At 41.6% G+C, this 27,342-nt stretch overlaps 1 long non-coding RNA gene across 2 annotated transcripts; it reads right to left on the reverse strand.

Annotated features, from left to right (window-relative positions):
- Positions 1-3,792: 3,792 nt before the first annotated feature.
- LOC137642303 (uncharacterized) lies at positions 3,793-27,342 on the reverse strand. Of its 2 annotated transcripts, XR_011044744.1 has the most exons (7): positions 27,293-27,342; positions 11,384-11,521; positions 7,846-8,251; positions 7,546-7,672; positions 5,608-5,828; positions 5,271-5,402; positions 3,793-3,834 (listed from the first exon to the last, which is right to left on the reverse strand). It is a non-coding gene; the product is annotated as an uncharacterized lncRNA (long non-coding RNA). The 2 variants fall into 2 exon arrangements; XR_011044743.1 differs by having other exon boundaries at positions 7,546-8,251.

Here is a 27,342-nt window from a genome sequence, read left to right on the forward strand (position 1 = left end):
CATATACTTTAGAATATGGTCTCGGATGTTAGTAGTTAATTATTTTTCAAAGGTTATGTAGGCTTTTAAACAAAAACTTAGATTTGTCTGTTTGGTACATAGCTTAGAGCATTTTGGTTAGTATTTTATGTACCTTAAAGGGCTAGCTAAAGGCTAAGCCTAGTATTTTTTCTAGACATTTAGTTACATGCCAAGGAATCTGTTGAATTGTTTGATTGATTTTATTGAAGCTTTTAAATTTAAAATTTTTTCGTTGTCTTCATATATGATACAAATATGATGCCCCTAGTATAGGGTGATCTCATGAACAGAACAGAAGAAGAAAATCAACTTGATGGCTGTTATTCTAAATTACCTTGAACGGAATAGAATAAATATTTACCTAGATAGCTATTAATCTAAATTGGCCCCTTAAGATTTGAATGTTTACGCCATAAAAGTTATTGGTGGAGTGAACCAAAGGGCATTGGATAGTTTGAAGTGATACTCAGAAAACTTGGTTGAATATGGATCATTTTAATCTGTAGTTTCAAAACTTCATATAGATTGAATAGTGATCAGGTCAGTAGTAAATTCAGGTATTAGGTTTTTGAGGGCATATTTTCGTATTATAAATAGAAGTAATAAAATGCTACTTTTCCTTAGTAATATAGTGATAAAGGATAAAATATTTAAAGTTAGAGGGTCCTATATGACTTATGTTTATAATTGATCATAGGGTCAAAAATCTTAAATGTATATTGTTAATGCTTTAACTAAACAATGGGTATATTTTTAAATATTAAGGGTCTATGGCTCATTGTTATCAACACTTGGCTATTTACTATGGTAAAACTGCATTTTTTTTATGCTTTCATTTGTGTATCGGTATTTTATTTCACTTTTCTTGGGCTTCCTTAAGCCTGTTTGCTGGTCTTCCTAATGACTTTAAACATATAAGAGGGAAATGCATTGTGGATATTCATATATACCCATTTTTGTTTCTTTTACAGTGTTACAAGATCAAACTTCAAGGAAGGAAGGCAGTAAGCAAAGGCAGGCAAAGCTGGACTGCACGTCTGACAAAACGCAGGACAATGTAGTTGGTTTTCAGGCGACGTCGTCCCTATTTGGGCACCCATCCACTGCTTTAATAAAGGGCATGGGCACTTTAATATTTGTCCATGGTTTCGGTTTGACATTTGCACTAGTGATCTTCATTCGCCTTCAAAATTGGATTATCTCCATGAATTTATGTCAACTGGGTTTAAGCGACAAGTTTTCCTACTGCATCATTATAAAGTTTCTCAACTAAAACATACTGCTGATGGGGACAGTTTGGATTTAGGTATGAATACTATAAACCCAATTTATGCTTTTAAAGTTAAAAGAACAATGACAGGGGAGACCCAGTGCTGTTAAATTACTGTTCATTTGTTAACTTACAGAAGAAAACTAAGCTAAAAGAATGCTAAATGAAAATGTTTTCATATGACAATCAAAACTTTTCTTTAAGGATAACAATTGTCCATGAATATGCCTTAGTGGCTATCATGACTTTCTTGTAATTACTATTTATACATATTAGGAATTCTTTTTTTTAGGATTGATTACTTTTTAATTGATTAAATATTTGGCAATAGGTTTTCACTACTGTTGTTTGGCATAGTTGAGAAGGTAAGGTTTTATAGGCAAATGTCAATTTTAATCGTTTATAACTATGCCATAACCTTTCAACTATTATGCAGGTTATATTGCATGGGGATGCTGTAAAGAAAAATCTGTAGAAGAAAATATGAGCTGCTCATATTTAAACTTCATACAGGCTTCAAGCAGAAGGATATCAAATTCACCAATTGATGAGTAAGATTTATCTCTACCAGGCAGACGGGTTGTCTCCACCACAACCACCACCAGGCAGACGGGTTGTCTCCACCACAACCACCACCAGGCAGACGGGTTGTCTCCCCCACAACCACCACCAGGCAGACGGGTTGTCTCCACCAAAACCACTACCTGGCAGACGGGTTGTCTCCACCACAACCACCTGGCAGACGGGTTGTCTCCACCACAACCACCTGGCAGACGGGTTGTCTCCACCACAACCACCAGGCAGACGGGTTGTCTCCACCACAACCACCAGGCAGACGGGTCGTCTCCACCACAACCACCAGGCAGACGGGTTGTCTCCACCACAACCACCAGGCAGACGGGTTGTCTCCACCACAACCACCACCACCAGGCAGACGGGTTGTCTCCACCACAACCACCACCACCAGGCAGACGGGTTGTCTCCACCACAACCACCACCACCAGGCAGACGGGTTGTCTCCACCACAACCACCACCACCAGGCAGACGGGTTGTCTCCACCACAACCACCACCACCAGGCAGACGGGTTGTCTCCACCACAACCACCACCACCAGGCAGACGGGTTGTCTCCACCACAACCACCACCACCAGGCAGACGGGTTGTCTCCACCACAACCACCACCACCAGGCAGACGGGTTGTCTCCACCACAACCACCACCACCAGGCAGACGGGTTGTCTCCACCACAACCACCACCACCAGGCAGACGGGTTGTCTCCACCACAACCACCACCAGGCAGACGGGTTGTCTCCACCACAACCACCACCAGGCAGACGGGTTGTCTCCACCACAACCACCACCAGGCAGACGGGTTGTCTCCACCACAACCACCACCAGGCAGACGGGTTGTCTCCACCACAACCACCACCAGGCAGACGGGTTGTCTCAACCACAACCACCAGGCAGACGGGTTGTCTCAACCACAACCACCAGGCAGACGGGTTGTCACAACCACAACCACCAGGCAGACGGGTTGTCTCAACCACAACCACAAGGCAGACGGGTTGTCTCCACCACAACCACCAAGCAGACGGGTTGTCTCCACCACAACCACCAGGCAGACGGGTTGTCTCCACCACAACCACCACCACCAGGCAGACGGGTCGTCTCCACCACCACCACCACCACCACCAGGCAGACGGGTCATCTCCACCACAACCACCACCACCAGGCAGACGGGTTGTCTCCACCACAACCACCAGGCAGACGGGTTGTCTCCACCACAACCACCAGGCAGACGGGTTGTCTCCACCACAACTACCACCACCAGGCAGACGGGTTGTCATTACCACCACCAGGCAAAAGTCCTGGTACCACCAATAACCAGGCAGATGGGTTGTAGCAAACCTTGGGATAGGATGTCTGTAACCACTATAGGGAGACTGGAAGTATAAGGTCTTCACCACCACCAGCTTCATGTTGTGGTATCAATAACACAATTATTGTCTACTCTGAGAGTTCTATACCCATAAATGCTGATGTAGATTTTACTGTTTTGTACTATTTCCGTGGCAATTTTTGCATAGCAATAAAACATGTTGAATATTTTCAAAGTTTTTATTTCCTCGACATGCTTAAATATATCTGATAAAAAAAAATTATGGAAGTTGAGTCTTTAATGACTAGGGCACTATCTTGAACGAGAGACAGAGCCTCATCTTTAACGGGACGGGGCACCATCACCATCTCTGACGGAGTGACTGGACGGGGCACCATCTCGGACGGAGTGACTGGACGGGGCACCATCTCGGACGGAGTGACTGGACGGGGCACCATCTCAGACAAGTGAGGTGACATCCTCGCAGCAGTACTACATGAAACACCACTTTTTTCTTATTTGGCCTTTAATAGGGCGGGCATCACACTAATTGTATGCTGTTGCTAAAATGAAGTTCACAGGTATTCTAAGTATTCTCCGGTCACAGAGCAGTTCAGTATACAGTATAACCTCCCCTAAACTAAATGATGACATTTGGAGATTCTGAAAAAGATACTTACATTAATCATATTATATATACATAAATAGAAAAACTCACAATAACGATTTAAGATCTCTCAAATTTATGACGATCTCTATAATTTATCCTCATAACTACTTCTAAAATTAAGATTGCAAGGGCTATAACGCTCATACAAAAAACCATAGCTTATGTAGTTGCAAATGCTTATTACATGAAAACTAATTGAAAATTTACAAGCATTAATTATACTATTCCCTAAGTGAGTTAAAGTTATATATGAAACCAATTAGACCATGTGTTATGAACAAATTTTTATGCTTGAAATTGTGCTATAAATTTATATTTTCATGATGCTTTTAATCACACAAGATATCTACAACATAGGGTAAACTATCTTACGTGTTGAATTCAATGTTAATCAAGCTGAAAGACAAGATCTATTGGACAATTTAAGACATGTGATAATGTATGGATTGGAAACAAGGGCTCCAAGACAAAAAAACAACAAAGCTTGCAAGAACAGATGAGGATGGCTTGGTGGATTATGGGAATATTGGCTTTAAAGAAATTAAGAGCAATTGAATAAAACGAATAGCAGGCTTAGTGAGCCGACCCATGAATGAACACACGACAATGATTAAGAAGATGAAACAGATTAATCCCATACACATTTTCCAAACCAAGAGAGTTTTTAAATTATTCTTACTCCAATGTCAAGGGGGTACCCAATTTGATGTTAAACGAGGACCAACATAGAGAGTGAATACCCTGTAGGCCAAAATCTATTTAAAATTCGCTACGTAGAATCTGATATCACAAATTTTGACAGCTACTTTGAGCACATTCTTAATTTCTAGTATGTGTTACTATGCCAGTAATTTAACATATGATTTCAATTCCTACTATGCTATTGATATAAAGAAATTCTTATAGAAGTCCAGAACACCAGGGAGAATATGGTAAAGCCTATCAAGTTCCATTGGAAACAAATGAAAATAGTAGTACCTACTATGACAATCTATTCCATTTTTTTATTCCATACTCAACTAAAAATAAAATTGTCGAGAGATATGTCCTAACTGTTTGCTATGCTTGATAAATTAATAGGACATAGATAGGTATTAATTCATATAATACTGATTTGACCAACTTGCTTCAAATTTCAAGGTAATATTTTTTCTTTCCAAGTCTCTCAAAACCATATAGCGAAGTATATATGTAAACATTTTGAAAAACTTCAGAGGTATTCATAATAAAAAAAAATTTGCATTTATATTAAACATATGTTTTGCCTGAATAAAACATACTTTATAGTCTAACTAAATCCCTTTATTGGAAGCTGACATTAATTACTAAAACTTATAATAACTCAATGATGCTAAAATTGTTTAAATTAATTTAATGATTTAATTATAAGTTCATGATACACCCAAGAAAACTTTACCGAAATACTAACTTGGTTTATGTAGTATGAGAAAAGCGATGATACCACTTAAAAATTGCTGGCTAGGGCGTCCGATTGAAATCAAAGTCTGCTCTTTATGATCACAAACTCGCTTCACTTGCAATTTCCATGCATGGTGTACATCTGAAAAAATAGAAAATATTCAGAAATAAACAATGAAAAAATTTTTAAGTTTTTTATGCACATCTATAAATTAAAATTGCCGAGGTAATACAGCCTATATATTTGAAGAGAATTATCAATTAAGCCATAGCCTATTAATATATACTCAATACTCTGTAATGATGATGGTTTGTCGTTGTCTTAACTGTGATATAAAAATCCTAACCTTACTAGGTATGATCTTGGAATGATCCATCAGCATTTACAATTTGAAGAGAATATGTCAGCTGCTCTAAGTGTGGAACATCATCATTTTAGTATTTAGCTTTAGTAGTGAAGACATCCTTAAATTGGAGTCTTGAGTTTATGGTAATCTGCTATGGTCACAGAACGTTACTTTCAGATGCACTGGCCCAAACCAAAGCGGTGAAGACATTTCTTCTGCTTCTGAAAAAGTGTGCATATTAATCACAAAACTCTACTATTCTGCAATACAAATGTAGGTACTTACAACTTTATTCATCAAACTATTTTTAAAATTATCTTTCCCCATTGCAGAAGCAGTAGGGCTCCTAATTAACATACAGAAACCCATTGGATAAGTAATTGCAAATACTTAAATCAGACAATCTTCAGGTCATACACTATAAAAAATGATTCAAAGTTGTATTTGTCACAAATTTGACTTTTGATGTATCAACCATGTGCTATGAACCCTAACCATTTATATGGTCCTTTCAAAATAGCCTAAGATTTTTACAGCATATGATGAAGAAAAGATATTTTGTGTGGTATTGGGATACGTTATAAAAATGTGCATTTAAAAATCACTATCATAAATATATCTCCAACACCAAAGCAACTTATAAAATTAATTTTACTCCAATGTTAAGTAGGTATTTTATTAATTATTTCATAATAGAGAAGCATTATATATTATTATTGTAAAATCTAGGATGCTGAAATTCATTTAAAATTTGCTATGCTGACGGATGCCTAATTGAGATAATTTTAGCAAAACCATTAATCCATACAACCAACCTTATATTCAAAATGTTTAATACTTCATTAGATATCAAATTGAAAAAAAAACATCAAATTAAAAAAAAAGCTGAATACTATGACATATACAAATTAGATACAGTGAAAACAGAACTTATGCTATTGTTATCAATACTTTTGAAAGTTATTAGAACTATAAGTTACCAAGCTAAGATCTTAGAAAATCTGGTGCACGTACATAGGACAATTGTTAATTGTCCATATGCTCCTGATAACCGGACCTAGCCCTAGGTTAGCAAAACTGGAAATAGCTAATATGAAAGCAATTTCTTAAGTGAAGCTCACTTTATAGAATGCACTTAAAATCATAAGATAACATATGTATTAATTATACAAAAATAAGAATAGAACTAGATATAAATAGAAAATAAACCCCCCCCAAAAAAAAAATAAAACTAAACAAATAGTTCCAATACCATTTATAATTGAAGTTTTAACTGACGAATTTATGAAGTAAACCTATATACCATGAAAAAATATAATTTCTATATTTTGAAATAAAGAGAAACCCACCTTAATCTTGAACAAACATCTTCCTACAGCCAAACCCCCCCCCCCCCACCCCCCACCCCAAAAAATAAAATACATTTTGCAAACATTCTCTTCGAGTTACTCATGACACCTTAATCTTCCATAAAACAGGTAAATAGAGAGATAGTATTTTGTCATTACTAGAATTTATATTTTTAAATAACTCAAATATTTCCTCCTTTTTGTAATGTAATAGAAAATTGTGCAAATAGTTTGTTTCTTTAAATTGGGAGCTGTCATGAAATGTTTCCTTACTTATTTTTCAGCATTGTCATGAAATTGATATTGACATTGATTAGATAAATCTTCAAACTATATTTGCATTTTTTTTCTTCATAGGTGAGAATCCAAAAAAATATATACCATATATTATTACAGAAATAAGCCTATATATATGAATTAACTGTTACTACTAGCACCTTGCTGGGTTACTAAAGGATTTTTTTATTTTGTATATAAAGACTAGCAAATTCTTTTCAAGATCTCATGAGAGTAGCCTACAAATACAACAATGACAATGAACATATATGGTTCCTGAAAACCATAGTAAAGTTGAAATAAATGTACTTACTTCGTGTAAAATTTGCATTTCTTTTTTTGATGAAATTTTTTAATCCTCATGGAAGGAAAACTCAATCCAAACATGCCACATTACTTTATATCAGTCTAGCATCTAAACCTTTCTCCAATTATCATATCTGAGAAAAATAGATGCAATACCGTGATAATTGAGAAAAAATACAATAAATATATTGCACAATAAAGATAATAACTATGATTTAACTTAATACCAGAACCTAAAAACTAGCCACCCAATATAAGAGCTCAATTATACTCAAATATCAACAACAAAACAATAAAGCAAATATACCATCACTGGCTATAATACAAACAACATTGCATCCTTATTTTTCTTATTACAGACTCTGATAGACCATTCTTCACCCTTTGAGCTATTTTAGGATCAACTGTTCAATGGTAACATGGCGGAATTTTCTGGTTTTCAGATCATGAATAAAAATTTAACATAGCATGAATCCCCCAAAAATGTGTAACACTTTAATCAGGATTATAAGAAAGGGAAATAAAAATCACTGCAAATACTTGCGAGTAAAGCGAAAATTCATGCACAACGATATTTCACACCACAAATCTGTAATAAATGTGTATGCACATCTGACCAATATTCTTTGGGTAGTATACTTAATCAAAACGTGGTTTTTCATTGGGGTGTTGGACCCAAGCCTTCCTGGGATCTTAATGAAACCTGCAGTGACCTGCAAAAACATTATATGAAAAATAAAAAATAAATAGCAGAAGGCTTTACATTAATTAATACCAGCATATTTGGACTGAAATAAAAATCAACATTCATAAAGTATAATATCAATTGTTCAAATATAGATATTTCAACCAGAAAACACACAATATCTAAACAAAAACAAAGTGACTAACTACATTGAAACAAAGCATGATACTCTTACTAGATTTGAATTATTTACTGTTGTGCATTAGTAGGAAGTTTGGACCGTTTTAGATAACTTCTGATATTTCTCTATTCTCTATCAAAATTAATCTTACAAATATGGGAAAGGTCTTTACACCAATCAAGCCATCCAATCGAAAGAATTTAATAACCACCTTTGATACCCAGGACACCAAGGAAAATTAAATATTCATATCTTTGATTCACTGAACTTAAAAGGAGAACCATTATGTAAGAACAAATTCATGATGAATAACTTTGAAATATAAGAAATACCTTAAACATGACACCTTTTGTAGAACAGTAAGTGCAGTACAGGAATGTTGTTTTTATCTATCTTATGATGGTAGTTTTCGTATAATTATTGACTATGGATTTTGAGAAATTTGTTCTAAATCAGTTTCAAGGTTTGGAAGATTGAAATGCTAAGAAGCAACATTTAATGAACCGGTACTAATCAAGATATTGTTAGAATAAAACGTCAAAGCTCATATTCAAGTAATGCCAGTTCGAATAAGTGGATGATTTATCCAAACAAGTGGAGGATATATCCAAATAGGTGGAGGATTTTTTTATTGTCGAAGGATAGCTACCATCCAGTAAAACCTAGGTCAATAGCCTGACAGACACGTTCCAACTCTTAATAATTGCAGTAGACATCTGCCTTTTCTAGTTTCAGAAGACATTACCTTTTCTAGTGATTCTCTCGAGCCCCTTCCCATTCTGGCCTGATCTAACCAGGGATGAAAAGGTCTCTTCTCAAGGAAGAGGCAGAAGGTTTACTGGATCTTGATCTGAAGATCGCCGACGATTTCTTAAGGGCTGACATCAGTTTATGCATTCGCCTTCAGTGTTTGTCCTGCTGTCCCTAGATTTCATTCAGAATTCCACTGTCCCTTCTATTTTCAAAGGAGGTAAGAGCATTGGGCTTTCGATTAATTGGGGCATTCTTTTAATCAAGGGCATCTTGTCAGAATTTTTTTGCTAGATCTGAAAGCAACTGCATATCTCCACATAAGGACCCAGTTGGTCCACTAGTCTGTAGTTTCGTGAGCCAGGAAGGTAACCAAGTTTGGCAGAGCTCTTTAGATTTCTTCTTGCTTTAAGGATCTGACAAATCCTGAGAAGATATAAAAGAGGCCACATTTTTACTAGTGGTCCAACCAGGAAGTCGGTTATAGGCTAGTTATTGCATAAACTTCCTTATTTGTCGAATTAGACTGAAATGATATTCGACTGCATCCTCAGTCTCTCTATGTTTGCAGTATTAGGGTTGCAAAAGTCATGTCTTTCAGCACAGAACAACGCGTGGAGTCATCTGGAGCATAAAATTTCCACAGCCTAAATAGACTAATGCAATATCTTGGATCAACTTGCAGGAGGCTGGATAATTGGTTATCTGTGCCATCCATTGCATCCCTGGTCAATTATGACCAATAATTTCTGGGGCAGGTCTTACACCCTGTGGAGTTCTGTGAAGCCTGTCATCATAAGAATGGAGGCTGAGCGAATAAGGTCCATGCTATCGTAAACAACAATTCTTTCTAGGGGAGAACTGCACTGGTTGTTACACAGAAGCCACAACACTGGGGCAAATCATCACATGGGGGAAGGAGAGGTACTCATTCCCTGCGACCACACAAATTGAAGTGCCAGAGGTACAACGCCTGAAACTGAAGGAGGGCAGCAGCACTTAGCCCACTGTCATAGGGGTCGGGGAAAATGCCAAAGGGAAAGGGTGTGGATCACAAAGACTGGAAAGCAATTGGGTAACTCCAGGGTCATTGGAAGCAGTTCACTCCCTGTTCCTGGCTCTAAGCACCAGAAACTTATATGACCTGCTGGAATGTACCAAATAACTTAACCTTCTTCTAGTGCTAAAGAGGAGCCATCAAGCTCCCTGTCACCATGGACCACCACACCCTTCACCATTCCCGTCAGCGCATAAAACTTGAAACAAATATCCCAAAGGGAACCATGGAGAGGTAGCCTCATCTACTAACTCCCTCTAGTTATTGATGAACTATTTGAAAGGCCTCATGAAGCCGTGAGAAAGCAGGCAGCCCAACGGCCAAGGGATTCCTCACGCAAAACCTGAAAAACACTGATGTAGATCTGAAAACTCCTAACCTCTTCAGCGTACTACTCTGGGTACCGATATAGTTGTGTATGAAAAGGGGTAGCAGCTGTAGACAGGAGACAGAAAAAAAAATAGAATCACCATTGGCATTTTCCTAGTCATTACCCAGTCAACTAACACACGTCTTGCTCGCTTGCCTCCCTTCAGGGTGAAGTCTGTCACTTAACCAATGGGCCCAAACTGCATTCAACATGCGGGAATACCTGTGGACAGAAATGCAACTAAAAACAGAGGAATTTTCTAACTAAAGCTGTTGACCAATTCTTCCACTGGCAATGAGCTTCTTGCTCCCATTACACAATGAAAAACTAACAACTTAAAAAAAATTGGAAATAAATAATTTTTAAATGTGTTGTCTGTATATTAATTTATGACAATGATCAACGTAAAAGTGAAATTTTTCCGACTGTAGTAGGAACCAGGGCTCCTTACCCCACACCCTCACCAGCTGAATAGCCAACTTTTCCAATTTTAACGGCCGATTCCAAGTCATGCTGAACTAATCTCTCTAATTACATGAAGGTTTGTAAGATATGTAGGAACAAATTATGGATCATGCATTTGATGTGGAACTGGAACATAATTACCTACTCTATAATCTACATAATGTCCGTCAAATGGTCTTTGCTCTGCTAGGCTCACTTTGCTTTCAAATAAATCTTCTTGGCGTACATAACTATATGGATTTACAAAGAGGTAATGGATGTGCAATAAACGGCAACTTTGCTTTGCAGGTCATTATTAAAGTATCCTAAGATCTATCATATTTACATTATTACTTACCTTAGACTAAGAGGTTGGAGATAAAGGTTCCCAAGTTCCTTGCGGGCAGACTATTAGAAGAGCACTCTCCATAATTGAGCGAGGATACAGTGTCATAGCTTCAACCAGTTAGCTGGGGTGACATTCCGACCTTTCATGCTGTGAATATAAAAGTTCATCATGAAACACATCTTTGTGTGACTGTTGATATTGCGATTATTTTTACCTGGTGGAGAAACATGTAAAGCAATATACATAATATAAAGTGTATAGATTTTTATTTTACAACATAAAAAAAACTATAACAGCACATAACACTAATGTTTCTCTATGTTTACCTTAAGAACAAATAGCAGTATCCGTAATTTTCTGTGAATTATTGAAAATATGGAGTTTCCGATACTATTCAAAAACTTAACCTTGCCACAAATTATGAAATTATTCTCCCCACGTTGATGAGATGCTTTATCAAGATCACTAGTCCGAGCTTTCATCAGCTCATTAACCATGGGAACCAAAATCATGTTTTGCCATCTGGCTCTATGCCACCAAAACTCCACACACAACCAGTTATTTCATGCAGTTAGGTGTTGTACAGGTTGTTGGGTCACAGAATTTTTGCTTGGCAAAATAATTGCCTCCTCGGCTAACACGTAGCGTAACATAACCCTTGCCAGAATAGAGGAGCAATAACTGTTTAATTGCAAGCAAACCCAGCAACGGTGGAGCTAAGATATTCTATTGAATAGTTAAGTTTTACTTCATTGACCAACATACTCTTACAATAATGTGTAAACTTTTGATTTTTCTTATATTTTCATGTCAACTATCGATTGAAAGTTCATATTGCTAGCAAAGCCTACGTTATGCTTGTCACCTTTTACCCATAACTTCTTACTACCATACAGCAGTTGTCCTGTTTCTCAACATTCAATGTTAATTCAGAAACGTACCTTACAAATACAATGCAGCATAGAATCAGTTCTAAGTTTTAATATATTTACTTGCTAAGATAACAGCAATTTTCTATGGTATTTATAAGGCACTGGCTCTTAGCAGTCCACTGCATTGAAATTTGGGCACAAAGGGACCTGGCTACGGAGGGACCTGGGAGCACATTATCCATCATGGTAGCTCAGGAAAAAAAAAAAAAAGTTAGTGATTCTCTCAGATTTCGATGTCAGAAATTTTTATTGTACAACCGTGTGTTTTGATATATTAAGTCTGATATGGGTAACGGATGCTAAGTACATGTTTAAACAGAGGCTGTAGCATAAGAATAACTAATTTGGAAATAATTTGTATTTTTCACAACATACAAACCTGGAGCTATTTAAAGGGTATTTTTGGGCTCAGGACATATCGTCTTGATGGAAGTTTCTTTACGAGTCGCTTCCTAGGGTATATTTGACTACATTGATATTCCCAGAGACTTTTACCTTAAGGTCTCCAGAATTCTAACTCCTGGCGCGAATATCCCTAACTTTTCCTTTTAGGGATATCGCATAATATCAGAGGACATATTCTTGACACGCCACATAAGATATCTTCACCCCGAATAGCGTTTACGCGTTGAGGGGGAAAACTGGCAAGAAAAAGAAGGGCAGCCGTTAATTAGGTACCTCTCCTCCAATACTGTTTTGAGTATCTAGATGACGTCATATCCGTCTGCCATCCTTATTCCTTTTATCGTAGCGCCATTGGTTGGTGATTTTCCTGTGCTCTCTCGTCATTTCAGAAGATTTTGGATTTAATCATGCTTTCTCCAACCTCATCTGCCTCTGGAAAGTTAAGTATTGATTCTTACATTGTATAAATATAAGCTCTTGCCTTATTTTAATATGAATTAAAGATAAATTAACGTTGCAAGTGCTGTTGCCTAAGCCGGGGGCGTCATGGACGCTGTCGTTCGAAACGCAAGAGTCATTTAGTTAGCCAGAACGACCTTCCCGGTTTTGATAGCTTAAATATCTTCAGCTATTTAGCCTTCATTGCTAGGAATTCTTTATATTATGCCGATAGTATTTATATCAGCTTCAGCGATTTAGGTAAACGAACCTTACTTACGCTAGGCTTCCTAGCCTAGGCGTTCAGTTTTAGTACTTTCATGTATGGTATAATAGACTTTCCTAGTGTTATATATTTAATGAAGCCCTAGGGAAATTTTTATACATGTAAGATATATTGATAGCATAATATTTTCCTCTTCCAAGATGGTATACGAGTGTGTTTCGGTGATTTAGGTAATCTATTCTCACTGCCACTAGGGTACTAGCCTAGTGGCTTTAGTATACTTTCATTCATCTTCCCCGATTGCCCTTATATAGTTTTTATTAACCCAGTCAAAGATAGATATCTCCCTAACTATTAATAAAGCGATACTTGTCTCCTAAGGAGACTTAAAGGCAATCTCTCCTTCCTTCTGAGTTAGCCTAGGCTATAACCCTGGTCTATCGTGCCTTGAGTTGCAATTTAAGCACGACTAGGCAAGGGTTTTCTGTCCTTTCCCTGTAACTGCAGACGTAGGTTTTTGGGTTTTGGTCAGAGTCTCAGAGTATTTAATCTGATGGCCCTGGCTGTCTGCCAGGGTGAATAGCATTCCCCTAATGGACTAAGCTACCGGCATAGGAGGCTAGACCTCCCTAGACCACACCTGAAGGCTTGATACTTATACCTTCTCCCTGTGGCCAAGCTGACTAGTTTTGTGCCGCGGACCCAAGGCTGAAGAATATCATTCTTCTATTGCTTAGGCGACACCGGCACTAGATCTCGGTTCCTCTATAGTTTAGGGTTGGCGACGAGGTGCTGCCGGCCCCTTTACTGTATTAGCCAACCCTAGGTTGGAGAATAGAGTTTTCCTGCCGCCTGGGTTGGCTTAATGCTAGAACAGAGTTTCGTTGGGTGGAGTAAGACTGGCAACCCTGCCGTTCCTTTCTCACTCTATAGAACCCTCACCCCTCCCTATTCTGTCCTTTGGTGATGGCCTAGCCATCACAAACTATTGGCCATCGTCCTACAATCGAGCCGATTGTCGGCAGGTTGAGGGGCTGGCTCGGGTTTCTATCAGTAGTGGTACTGTCACTCAACTCTCCCTTACGGACATAGTGCTCCGGGTGAGTTGGGCTGGCTGTGGCGGCTGCCGGCAGAAGATCCCTTTACTGTACAGTGTTCTTCATTCCTCTCTTGGACTGCCATTCATAAACTGTGCTGGCAGAGACCAGCTATAGTTTTGGATGGGTGGAAGCCTGAATGACACATTCTCCCCTTCAATTTGAACACTCATTCTGGAAGAAGGCGGTAAGGCAGAGCTCTTACACCATCCTTCAATCCATTATTTCTCTCTCTATTTTAGCTGGTACTATTGGGATCTATCCTGACCGCAGCTCTAGCTAGCTGCCGGCAGCCGGCAAGCTGCCAACCGCCATGTATAAATACTATATCACCAGCTGGCATAAAATGCTTACAGCCGGTGATCCGCCGGCGATCTGCCGGACACTACCACAGTCGACAGTGCATCGACTGAGCTATACCCTGGTGCTAGCCTGCCGGCATATGCCGATTGGAACTACAGTATATGTCCATACAGTAGCCAGTATATTTGAATTATAGATCATACTGCAAACAGAAAACTACAGTATAAATTATACGGTAGCCAAAAATTTTCTAACATATTTTGTGTTATGCGCAGCCTATTGTTTAGACCACATAATATAAAGAAAGTAAGTTCTTTCTATATACTAAATCGTGATCACTGATAACAATCCCCAATTTTAAACAGTCAGAAAGCTAGTGTAAAATTACACTTTCCTATCCTTACAGGATAAAAATCTTCCTATGGACTTTTCAAAATAGAATGACCCATGGTTTTAATTGAGGAAGGTCACAGCAATTGGCAGGGCAGGACACACGTGTGTCTCCTATTTCATTTCTAGCTTATCTATTCTAAGCTACATGCTAAAGACAAAATATTTATTATAATATTTATATACTGTATCCTGTGAGATGAATCACTGTAGACTCATTTTCTTTTCTTCTCTTTACAGGAGGACCAACCCAAGTGTAAGAGCGTCTTCTGCAACATACGAAGAAAGAACTTCTGAGGCCATGAGGTGTGCAGGACGCACTCACGCTGTTCCATCACTAAGGGAACTCTAAAGTATTGGGACCCTCAGGTATGTAATATCTGTAAAACCTTGGTTACTGAGGCTTTCGATGACCCCCAATCAGCAGAGTCAAGGGATGCAACAAGGAAGACGCTGCGTAAATTGGTCCGCGGTTTTCAGAAGAACACAATGTGTTAGCTTGTCTGCTAGCACATTCCGCTTGCCCGGAATGAAGCGAGCTGATAGCGAGTCACCGAGGTGTCCTCTGCCCATCTGAGTACCTCTACTGCAAGATGGCACAGCTGCTGCGAAAAGGTACCACCCTGTTTGTTTTGATAAGCTACTACCGTGGTGTTGTCGCTCATCTGCACAACGGAGAGCCCCGCCAGAACCTGGTGGAACTCTTTGAGGACCAGAAAGGCTGCCCTCATATCCAAGAGATTTATATGCTGGTACCCTTCTGATTCGTACCATTGGCCGGAGATGTAATGATGCAGCACGTGAGGCCCCCACCCTTCTTTTGATGCATCCTAAAAAAGCATCGATTCCGGGGGAGATATGAGAAGATCGACCCCTTTGCAGAAGTTCGGCTCCGCCAGCCACCACCTGAGGTCTGACAGTTCCTCTAGTCCTATGCGGACTAGGTGATCCCAAGAATTGGAGTGTTGGTTCCACTGGGATTTTAGTCGCCACTGGAGGGATCTCATCCTGAGGCGACTGTTGGGGACTAGTCCGGTCAGGGAAAAGAGGTGCCCGAGAAGGCGAAGCCAATACTGCACAGGGAGCTCTTCCCGACTGATGAAGACTTGTGCTATCTCCCTCAGTCTCTGGATCCTTCCGTCTGATGGAAACGCTTTGTGCCTTAGGGTGTCTAATCGCATGCCTAGGTATACCTGTTCTTGAGAGGGGAGCAGTTGAGACTTCTCGTGGTTTACCACGATCCCCAGATCCTGGCAAAACTTTAGAAGCTCGTCTCGGTGGCGGAGAAAGGCCGCCTCCGAGTCTGCCAGAATCAGCCAGTAGTCCAAGTAACTTAGGAGACTGATGCCTAGTCTGTGAGCCCAAGATGATACTAGGGCGAACACACTTGTGAATACCTGGGGTGCTATGGAAAGACCGAAACACAGTACCCTTAACTAACTGGTAATGCTTCCGATTGAACATAAATCTCAGATACTTCCTGGATGACGGGTAAATTTGGATCAGGAAGTATGTGTCCTTCAGATCTAGAGTGCACATGAACAACAAACCTGTTCAGGGCCGAGAGGTCGATGACTGGTCTCCAGCCTCCAGACGCCTTTTTCACAAGAAAGAGTCAACTGTAGAAACCTGGAGAGCTTCCTTTTCCAACATGGACTGGACTTCTGCTCCGAGGGCAAACTCCTGTGCAGATCCCTTAGCACAGGAGTTCGATGGAATTGGCACTAGAGTCAGTGGAGGGAGAGAGAGCGTGAACAGGATACAATACCCTTAGCGAATCACCTCGACCGTCCAGGGTTCGGCCCCGTGGCGAAGCCACCTCTGCCAGCGGCTTTGCAGGCATCACCCAACAGGTGGGCAAATGGGAGGATTGCCTGTCTTATTGGGACCGGCCTCGGCCAGATCCCTTCTTACCTTTTCCTCCATGAAAGTACTTTTTGCTGTGAAAGGCCTGCTTTGCACCCTTTTTACCCTGCTGTTTTGGATCTCTAGCCATTTTTGGCAGGAGGTTTTGCTGTGCTTTCCGCTGTGGCTGAAAGGGGTAAGGTCTAGCTTTAAGACCTTTTGGACGAGGGAGTCCTGACTAGACTTCTTCCACCTCTCTGCCACCCGCTTGCCCTCCTCGGGATGGAATAAAGAATTGCCCTCGAAAGGAGCATTTCTTAGTCTCGCTACTTCGGCCTGAGGGAGATGTCTATAGAACTAGCCTATGATGGCATCTCTCCTCTTCAGGATAGTGTTGGCCGAAAGGTTCAATACCTGACGGGAGAGGAACTCGATGGCCCGAGTGCCAGACAATAGGAAAGTCTCCAAAGACTTCCTTGAGGACTCCCAAGACAGGTCTTTAAACTGCATCAGTTGTCCTAAGGATCCTAACCAGAAATCCTGCCACGAAGTAGCCTGCATGGCGTACTTCGCTATCTCCTGGTTTAGTATTTCAGAGGCCGAAGAGGAGACGGGAAGTCCCGTACGTTTATCGAAAGGGGTGGCCTTCGAGAGTGCCTCTTTAGAGTGGTCAAGAGGCAGCGTTGGATGACATTCCCCGAGGATCTCATAGTACCTCCTTTGAAACACGTACGGAGGGGGTAGGAGCTTGTAGGACAAGTTGGAGTGGAGAAAAGAGGTGGACCCATTTGCCTGGGACACTACCTTCTGATTGGCACTCTTCAACCACTTTGACCAGGGTAAAGCTGCACTGGTCCTATGAGGTTTCTGAGTGCCATAGAACTAGTCAAGGACCTTTTCTTTTCCATCTAAATGGGCTGCCGATGGATCTGGAAGTCCATTGATGGAACGGATGAAGGCTGGGACCTGCCAGAATGCATGTACCGACTCCTTCCTCTCATCCTCTGTAAGCTTAGGGCTAGCGGCTGCTGGCAGAGCGTCGTCCTCGAGATCGATCTGCCCTTCAACGTCTGAGCTCTCATCCATAGGAGCCCGGAGTGGGTCAAAGTCGTCAACTGTATAGACTGGGGATAGGGAGACTACCCGGGATGCTCACTTCCGGCTGCCTAGGAGGCAGTGAGGAAGGAAGCCTGGCCGAGGATTTGGGGATGGCAAACAAATCCTACGGTTCCCTCCCACGAGGCCCGAGGTCCTCTGGCCCCAATGGGTGGAATGTAAGTTCGTTGCCGTATGGGGCGAGTCCCGTCCGGTCGCAGGTCCTGCCTCCTTAGACACTACCTCGTCTGGCAAAGAACGGAAGGAGTCTCAATAGGAAATAACCCTATCCTCCTGGGGGGGGGGGCGAAGAACGAATCCTATTCCTTTTCCCCTTTGGCCTAGCCTGCGGCGTCTTGAACTGCAGGGCGTTACCCTGAGGCTCTTGCTCAATCTCCTCAAGAGATCTTTTGCAAGGGGATGACCGTCTCCCCTTTCCAGAAGGATCAGCCTGTGCAGGATCTTCCGAACTCCTCCTAGTATTGGAGGGAGGAGAGGTACCTGGGAAGAGAGGAGGCGACAAGGGAATCCTAGGAGTGTCCCCCAAGGACTGGGAGCGGGGAAAGACTCCTTTCATGGCTTGGCGCATTACAATGAATAAGCTGCTAAGCCACGGGGGGTCACGGGCTCCTGAGGAACTAAGAGGATAGGTCTTTAGGAAAGAACTGCTCCCTTGGTTTTGGAACCTGGCCAGGTTTCCTAACCCTCTTGTCTGATGGACGCTTCTCTACAGGCAAGATCGGCACAGGCCTACCCTTAGGGATAGGGTCTGGGTTCGGTTGCGCAGACGACTGTTGTCTCTGTTGAGGCCTAAGGGGCTCGAGAGACTGATTATGAGCGCCAAGATGATCGTGCGCTCATGACGAACAGTTGGTAGGCGGAATGGTGCTCGTGCGCGCGCCCTTCCCGATTGCGCGCACCTTTTTCTCGCTCGTGGAGAGCCCGAGGTTGTTTGCACACCTGGCACGTATAAGGTTGCTCGCGCGCCCGGTGAGTAGTGTGCTGTTGCGCGCATGGCGGGCAACAGGATGTTCGCGCGCATGGCGAGCAACAGTATGTGCGCGCGCATGGCGAGCAACAGTATGTGCGCGCGCATGGCGAGCAACAGTATGTGCGCGCGCATGGCGAGCAACAGTATGTGCGCGCGCATGGCGAGCAACAGTATGTGCGCGCGCATGGCGAGCAACAGTATGTGCGCGCGCATGGCGAGCAACAGTATGTTCGCGCGCATGGCGAGCAACAGTATGTTCGCGCGCATGGCGAGCAACAGTATGTTCGCGCGCATGGCGAGCAACAGTATGTTCGCGCGCATGGCGAGCAACAGTATGTTCGCGCGCATGGCGAGCAACAGTATGTTCGCGCGCATGGCGAGCAACAGTATGTTCGCGCGCATGGCGAGCAACAGGATGTTCGCGCGCATGGCGAGCAACAGGATGTTCGCGCGCATGGCGAGCAACAGGATGTTCGCACGCATGGCGAGCAACAGGATGTTCGCGCGCATGGAGAGCAACAGGATGTTCGCACATATGGCGCGCCATAGAATGAACCCGCGCGCCATGTTCGCCATTTTATTTGCGTACGCCAAGACCGTCGTGCGTGTCATGTCAGTCGTGCGCGCCAACTTGGTCGTGCGCGCGAGAGATCTCAGGTTGGTGAGAGAACTCACTGCTATGCTCACCCAAAAGGTTCACGATAGCTTGTGTTGTGTGAGCGCGAATGATCAACACAACTTTAGTTTGAAAACTCTGTCATAAAAAGAATGACTCTGGTCACGAGAACCCGAAAGTTCAGAGTTAACTGTGTTGCGCGAACCCGAAGGATCAACGCAATGAGAAACCGGAGTTTCTCTGTAACGATACACCAAAGTGTTAGTGGGACTAGAGTTACGAGAGCCCAAGGGTTCAGCGCAACTCAGGTTACGAGACCCCGAAGGGTCAGCGTAACGAAGAATCAAGGTTCCTCTGTCACAAGATCACGAAGGATCAACGTAACTGACGGCACGAGAACCCGGAGGTTCAACGTTACCGTCGTTACGAGAGCCCAAAGGTTCAGCGTAACAGATACCCAAAGGTTTCAAGTTGCGAGAGCCCAAAAGTTCAGCACGACGGAGACCCGAAGGACTCCTGCTGTCATGAGAACCCGCAGGATCAACATGATAAGAGCCCGAAGGCTCACGTTCACGCCAGCCAAAAGGGTGGTCATGAGATCCCGAAGGGTCAACGTCAGGAGAACCAGCAGGTTCAAAAAGACTTCTCCTCACAGCCCGAGGAGGAGAACGTCTGGGGTGGAGAGGAGTTTCCCACCCCTCCACTCCACAAACCTTCGGAGAGGAACGTTCAACAGACTCCGTTCAAGGGGGAGACTGAATAAGGTCTACAGATAATTCCTCCACTGGGGAGGAGAGTTCGCCAAAAGGAGAACTACGCTTATAACAAGGTTCTCTTTCCGGCCCTGGAGGAAAACCTAAAGTGTAAGGAGATTGCCGATGTACAAAGGCAATCTTCTCTCACGAACAAGAGATATGTTCCAGCGAAGGTGAAGGCTGCCTTGGAAGAGAGCCCTACCACCGCCCCTGGTGGGTTAGCTAACTCCTCGGTGTCGGAACCAGACTCTCTGCCTGACCAACGGGCAACAGCGCCTGCGCCCAGAAGAGGAGCATCGACCTCCGCAGAGGAAGGAGATGACCGCCTTCTCTCTGCTCCTCTTACAAGGAGAACTTCCTTCGAAGGGGGACCATCGATGCCCAGCAATGGCCATGAAGACACAAGGTCTGGAAAAGAACAGGCCCTACCTGGGGGAAGAGAAGGAGGCGACTCACTAGGTGAACTACCACCTTCGTCTATCCCACAGGGATGACCTGGAGTCACAAGCCCTGCGCCACTACTCGACCGTGCCCCGGAAGGTCCTGGTTGAGGAATAGCTTCGGGCAGAGATTTGGGCGTAGAGGAAGCAGAAAAACGCAATTTCTTTGATTTTAAGGAAGACCCGAAAAGCCAAGATTCACGTTTAGACTTCTTCTTACGCACAAACCTCTTCCATTGGGAGGCAGGCCACTCCCTACAATCGGAACAGATGTTGTCCCGCGAACACGGAGTTCCCCGGCATGCTGGGCATAAAGGGTGTGCTTCCGTCTCCACGGACGACATGAAGGTGCCGCAGGGGCGGCCTTCAATCCCTGGATATGTCCGCATAGCGGGATAATAACCACACACTGATACACACAAAATAAAATGAAAAATTAATAAAGTCAAGGCAGTTTGTTTAACAGGAGAGAGAGACGGCGTGCCCGCACTCTACCGAGCCATAAGCAAAAGTGGTTACTCAACCGACAGGTTTGAGTGAGCGGGGTAGCTAGTCCACCCCAACCCCCTCTGGCTAACTAGCGGATGGGGTAATTATCCCTCACCAAAATTGTCTTGGCTGGTTTTCAGCGTTGCCGAAAGTAATACCCTATAAATAGCGAAGGTTTGTATCTGTGTCGGAACAACTATAACTCTGTGTATTCACCCGTTTGTTAAATGTGTATAAAAATGGATCTATTTAGTCAATTTTACAAATTTTTCAAGTCATAATATAAACATATTTCATAGTTTTTCCGTTTTACCTTGCATCAAACAAGATTGAATTCCGAACATATCTGTCTGGATTGAAATGTAGTACAAAAGTCAAATTATTATAGATAATAGCCTATTGAGCTAAGATATGTAGCAACACAGGATTTGCTTGCCAGGAAATATGAGCAATGTGCATGTTAAACTGAGAGTAGTGAGCTACTGCTGAGCAAAATCTAATAGTTAAGTGATAAATTAGCTTACTAATGAACATAAATAATGACAGTGTGGCTATGTCTGGTAAAGTTTGAGATCTAGGTGTATTTCTTGACTGTAACCAGTCTCTAAATGCCCAAATAAATAATGTAATAAAAACTGCTGGTTATCATCTAAGAAATATTGTGTTTATGAAAAAGTACCTGGACAGAAGTTCTGTAAAGAAACTTGTGAAACTGTTATTACCAGGATTGACTACAGCAACTATCTATTACAATTTACCAAAAGTGCAACTTAAGAAATTACCAAACATAATAAACAGAGGAGCAAGACTGATACCCACCTAGAGAAGGGATCACCCCTATACTAACTGATTTACACAGGCTGCTGATTAAAGGGAGAATTGAATTTGAAATATGTGCAATAACCCACCAAGTTATCAGAACCGGGCGTCAAAAATACTTGAGAGAATCACTACATATTGCGCAGCCAACAAGTCGTCTCGACACGAGAATAGTTACAGATGGCTTCAAACTGTTAGAACGTAGATTTATATCTACTTTAGGCTCCAGATCCTTTAAATATGTGGCCCCGAGACTATATAATAAGCTCCCACGAAACATTCGAATGAATTTCGACATTAAGGCTTTCAAGAGGAAACAGAAAACCTTATTTCAACAGTCTAACAAAAGAGACTATTTAACAATAAATGAACAATACACGATATGAAACTTTAAATATTCTGAAAGAACAAGGTAAAATGAAAGTGGAGGTCCTGTAGAAAGAGGGGTTCCCCTGTTGTATGGGACCAGAAAAGCTGCCATCAAAGTTGGTAGGTAAGTAAGCAAAATCAATGCCTAAATATTATCCAGCCGGGCTAACTTGTATATGTTAAAACGCGAATGAACCGAGCTAGAGAACAACAATGAGCAATGTCGTGTTAATTTGGAATAACATACAGGTACGCTAAATTCGGTCAACTTACCAAGGAGGTTTTTTTATTACGATGCACATGGCTACAAATAACCACAGTGTGTTACTGAAAATTTCCGATTTTCTATGCGTCAGGAATTCTTGTCACACACAAGCTTCAATGCTTTGATCAGGTTTCATTACTATTACAGGTTTTCAAAATTTTGTTCTTGGGGTATTTCTTCAGAAGCATGCTGCACTGGATATTAAGAAATGGTAAATTTTTAGTTTCAGCCAAATTTGGAAAAATGCAATAAAAATATATTTGTTGCATCAGAAATAGTGTGGTTTCAATGAATTTAACGTTTATTTTGACTGCAAACCAACCGATTTAGAGATTTACTATGTATACCCTAGTTCATCCCACCAATTATGGGGGACACCCTTTGGGAACCGGGGTTTTGGGTGGGGGAAGGGGGGGAGGGTGTTGGGGCATTGAATGATAATTGCAATAAATGAATAATTAATGTTCCAGCACCCCTCCCCCATACCCCTAACTAGGCCTACCGGGGGGAGGGGGGTAGGGCCCCCCAGCGACCCCCCCTTAAAGCCACAGTAATTTTCAGGGCACCACAGAACCTAACAAACCCACCTAACCTAGCCTAGGGGCCCTGTACCCCTACCGGGGGGGGCTTCGCCCCCCCCTGCGACCCCCCCCTTTTGGCCACAGTAATTTTCAAGGCACCACAGAACCTAACAAACCCACCTAACCTAACCTAGGGGCCCTGTACCCCTACCAGGGGGGGGGGCTTCGCCCCCCCTGCGACCCCCCCTTAAGGCCACAGTAATTTTCAGGGCACCACAGAACCTAACAAACCCACCTAACCTAGCCTAGGGGCCCTGTACCCCTACCGGGGGGGGCTTCGCCCCCCCTGCGACCCCCCCCTTATGGCCACAGTAATTTTCAAGGCACCACAGAACCTAACAAACCCACCTAACCTAACCTAGGGGCCCTGTACCCCTACCGGGGGGGGGCTTCGCCCCCCCTGCGACCCCCCCTTAAGGCCACAGTAATTTTCAGGGCACCACAGAACCTAACAAACCCACCTAACCTAGCCTAGGGGCCCTGTACCCCTACCGGGGGGGGGCTTCGCCCCCCCTGCGACCCCCCCTTTAACCAGGGGTAAATTTGAATATATATATTTTGTTAAATCACTTCTTACCTTAAACGGAAGATGACGATGAAGATGTGGAAGGTTGTGGATGACCCTCTTCTGAATCATCAAGTACTGGAATACGTTCAGCCTCTGATTGGGGAGGATACAATTTACTGGCTGCAATAAAAAAATGATGGAGCAGCTCCTCCTCAGGGTATTTATGTATAAAAATGAACCGGGACAAATACTGCCTGAAATATTCGCAACGGTTACCAGGGCGTTGTATCCACTCCTTCACCTCCCGCCAAAGCCGTTCAATATTTTGTGTATGGGTTTCGGGGTTCGAAGGATCCACAAAATTCTTGGAATGATTTACACTGCGGTGATCGTAACCCAGAGAGCCCAGAGAATTGTAAGACCGCCACTTATCACTCACAATAATGCTGCCCTGTTTAATGTATTTCTGAACTAAAGGGATGAGGGTAGCTGCATCACGCTTTTGCGGTAAAGGGTCAATTAAAGGAACAATAAATGTTTTTTTGGACTCCCTCTCAATACCTCCGAACACCCATATATCACTTAGAGGCCTTCCACGGTCAAACTTCCGTTTACCAAAATGAGATTCGTCAATCTCCACTATTACACCATCACCACCAATAGGCTCTTGGTTATCAAAACAAAATTCAGTTACTTCTGAACAGAAGCTTCTCCAGTCTACACTAGTAGAAGAAGATATACCAAGGCCCTTTATAACGAAATGGTGGTCCCAACACTTATGCAACCAATGGTTGACAAATAAAATTAATTTCCACGGGGGAAGGTGGGACCCGTGCAGAAAAGTTCCCTTAAAATCACTGACAGTGTAATTACACAAACGTCTTTTTCGCGTTTTAGCTATTTTTACAGATTTGGTACAATACCACACATGTCTATCCTCACGAAAATGTAAAGCCGAATCACATTTACCACACTGCACACTTGAAGGTAATACGGAATGCTCCCTTAAAAAACGATTCACTACTTCAGGAGTTCCATTATAATTCCCATGAAATCTGCCGATCACATCGAAATAGGAATATCGACATATTTCACACAACCGTACCGGAGGATCCATGACAGTCAAGTGACGTGTGAAGAAAATATAGAAACAGCAACTTTTGAAAACCGAAAACAAACGACAATCACGGGTTTCTCCCATAATGAAATAGGGGAAAAAACAAAATACTGTCGTCTACAATGTTATATTGCACGAAAAACAGATCCTTGAAACAAGACTGAGAGACCAATGAATCGTCCAATAATAACCCTTGAAAAGAACCCAGTAGTATTTTGATTGGAGGAGTGACATTAGTGGGAGGAGCAAATGCGCATTCAAGCAAATGTTGTCACATTGCGCAATGGGGAGGAGCCAAGTAAGATGAAAACAGATATACAAACGAACAAGAGCTACCTTGCGTGCCCATGGAAAGATAAACACTAAACTTAGAAAAAGTCAAGACCTTCAATTCCTGAAATATTTTTTTTCTCTGTAAGTATGCATTAGCGACAATAATGTATTGAGAAGAAGTGTTTTGTTATCACGTGCTTTACTAGGAAAATATATTAATATAATACATTTCCCAATTTGGTTGAATCTAAAACTTTACCTAAGAAATATATACATGCAAAGAGCTTGTGAAAACCTATATAAAAAATATAAATAATATACCAGATTGAGCATGGTGGAATTGTAAGGAGCTTTATACATTTTTACTTCTAACTTCTCCCAAGTGGGGAAGGATGTTTTCTGTATGGTATTTTTCAATTATAACAAGCCCTTTAACGTACTTTCTTATGCAAACACAAACAGTTCCATATAAAAATTATTGGTCGAGAGCTATGGCATTATGACAATGGTGGTATACTGGGTGTCATTGCCAATTTAAAAAATCAGGTTTCACCAGCATTTCTGCAAAGTAATAATTAAAGTTACCTGTTCAGTGTTCACTGGTATATTTGTTTGACTGAGTACTTCAAATAATGAAGGAAAAAGCGGCAATTTTTCTTATTGTAATTAAGGAAGACTCAGTGGCTTGGACTTGTGGCTTTAATTTTAACAGACATATTTCCTAAGGGTTGTTTCCAGTGCAATGTGGGTTACGGCCAATTTTATCATATGACTAATGGTGGCATAGAGGTAGAAATTTAATTTGCTCAAAGACAATTTACTTAAGCAAAAACATTGAGTGCGTTGTGGAAAAACTTTTAAGATCGAACTTTAAATATTTACGCAAAAATTCCAGGATATTGTTCAACAACAGCCATATATTTCGCACCCTCCCCTTCAGTTCTAGGATGGGGACCTTCACATGCAGGTGTCTACAAAAAGGAAGTAAAATCTTTCAAAATTTAGAGTAATGTCCTCAAATTCAGTAATTGAATATATGGGAAATACTTGCGTTTACTATATGGCTATTGTTGGTAAAAAAATGTCCCCAAAAATAATGACCAAAGGGGCTTGCGTGTGCTGCACATCTATGCTCTAATTCCCAAAACAGAGCAATAGTTAGGAAATGTTAATTTTGATAGCTTCGCGAGCTACAGTGGAGTAAAAAACATTAACACGATGTGATACAAATTAAACTTAATTATACTCTACTCTCCAGCCACTTACAAGAACCAAATGTTTCTACAACTAGTAATCCTGTGTTGCATAACCATATGTAAACAATTTCCAGCAAAGCACTCCTTTTAGTTATTTTCCCACCAGCATTTCATGATTCCCAAACTTTTATGGATGTAATGTGGTTAAAATTACTTATACTTAAAGAAAATAAGTTCATATTTATTAAAAGTCCACCCTAAAATGAAGTTTCATGAACTTACTCACAATAATGGTGATGCTGCTTGCTTTTGAAGAAATACCTAGCTTTTCATGTATGACAGTGACCCACTATAGATCAAAACCTATGGATTTCCACAATAAACTATGATCAAGACCTTTTAACACACCAGAAATAAAGTAACTTATTATCTACAAACCGAGTACTGTACTATTCTATAATTTTACCATAAATATTTTGCGATGGCAAATATCTGAACAATACACACCAAATAAAAAACTCGAGAAAAAAAATAAAACTTATACACAATTTCACAAATGGTTAATTGTAGCTATTTGGAGCTTTCGAAGCAAATAAATATATATTGAACGGATGCTCCATCCCGCGCTCAAATTATTGCTTACACTGAGCTTCATATACAAATTAACTGATCCCACAAAAAATAAAACCTAATAGCGAGAGACCAAGGGAGAATGCAATAAAACCTCATGAACATAACATAATAAAGTAAACACATAGAATATCTTACGTATATAAAACGAATACCGGAAACCTTCGTTCACATATATTCACGGTTAC

The sequence above is a fragment of the Palaemon carinicauda genome, chromosome 6, assembly GCF_036898095.1.
Source record: "Palaemon carinicauda isolate YSFRI2023 chromosome 6, ASM3689809v2, whole genome shotgun sequence".
Classification (NCBI taxonomy): Eukaryota; Metazoa; Arthropoda; class Malacostraca; order Decapoda; family Palaemonidae; genus Palaemon; species Palaemon carinicauda.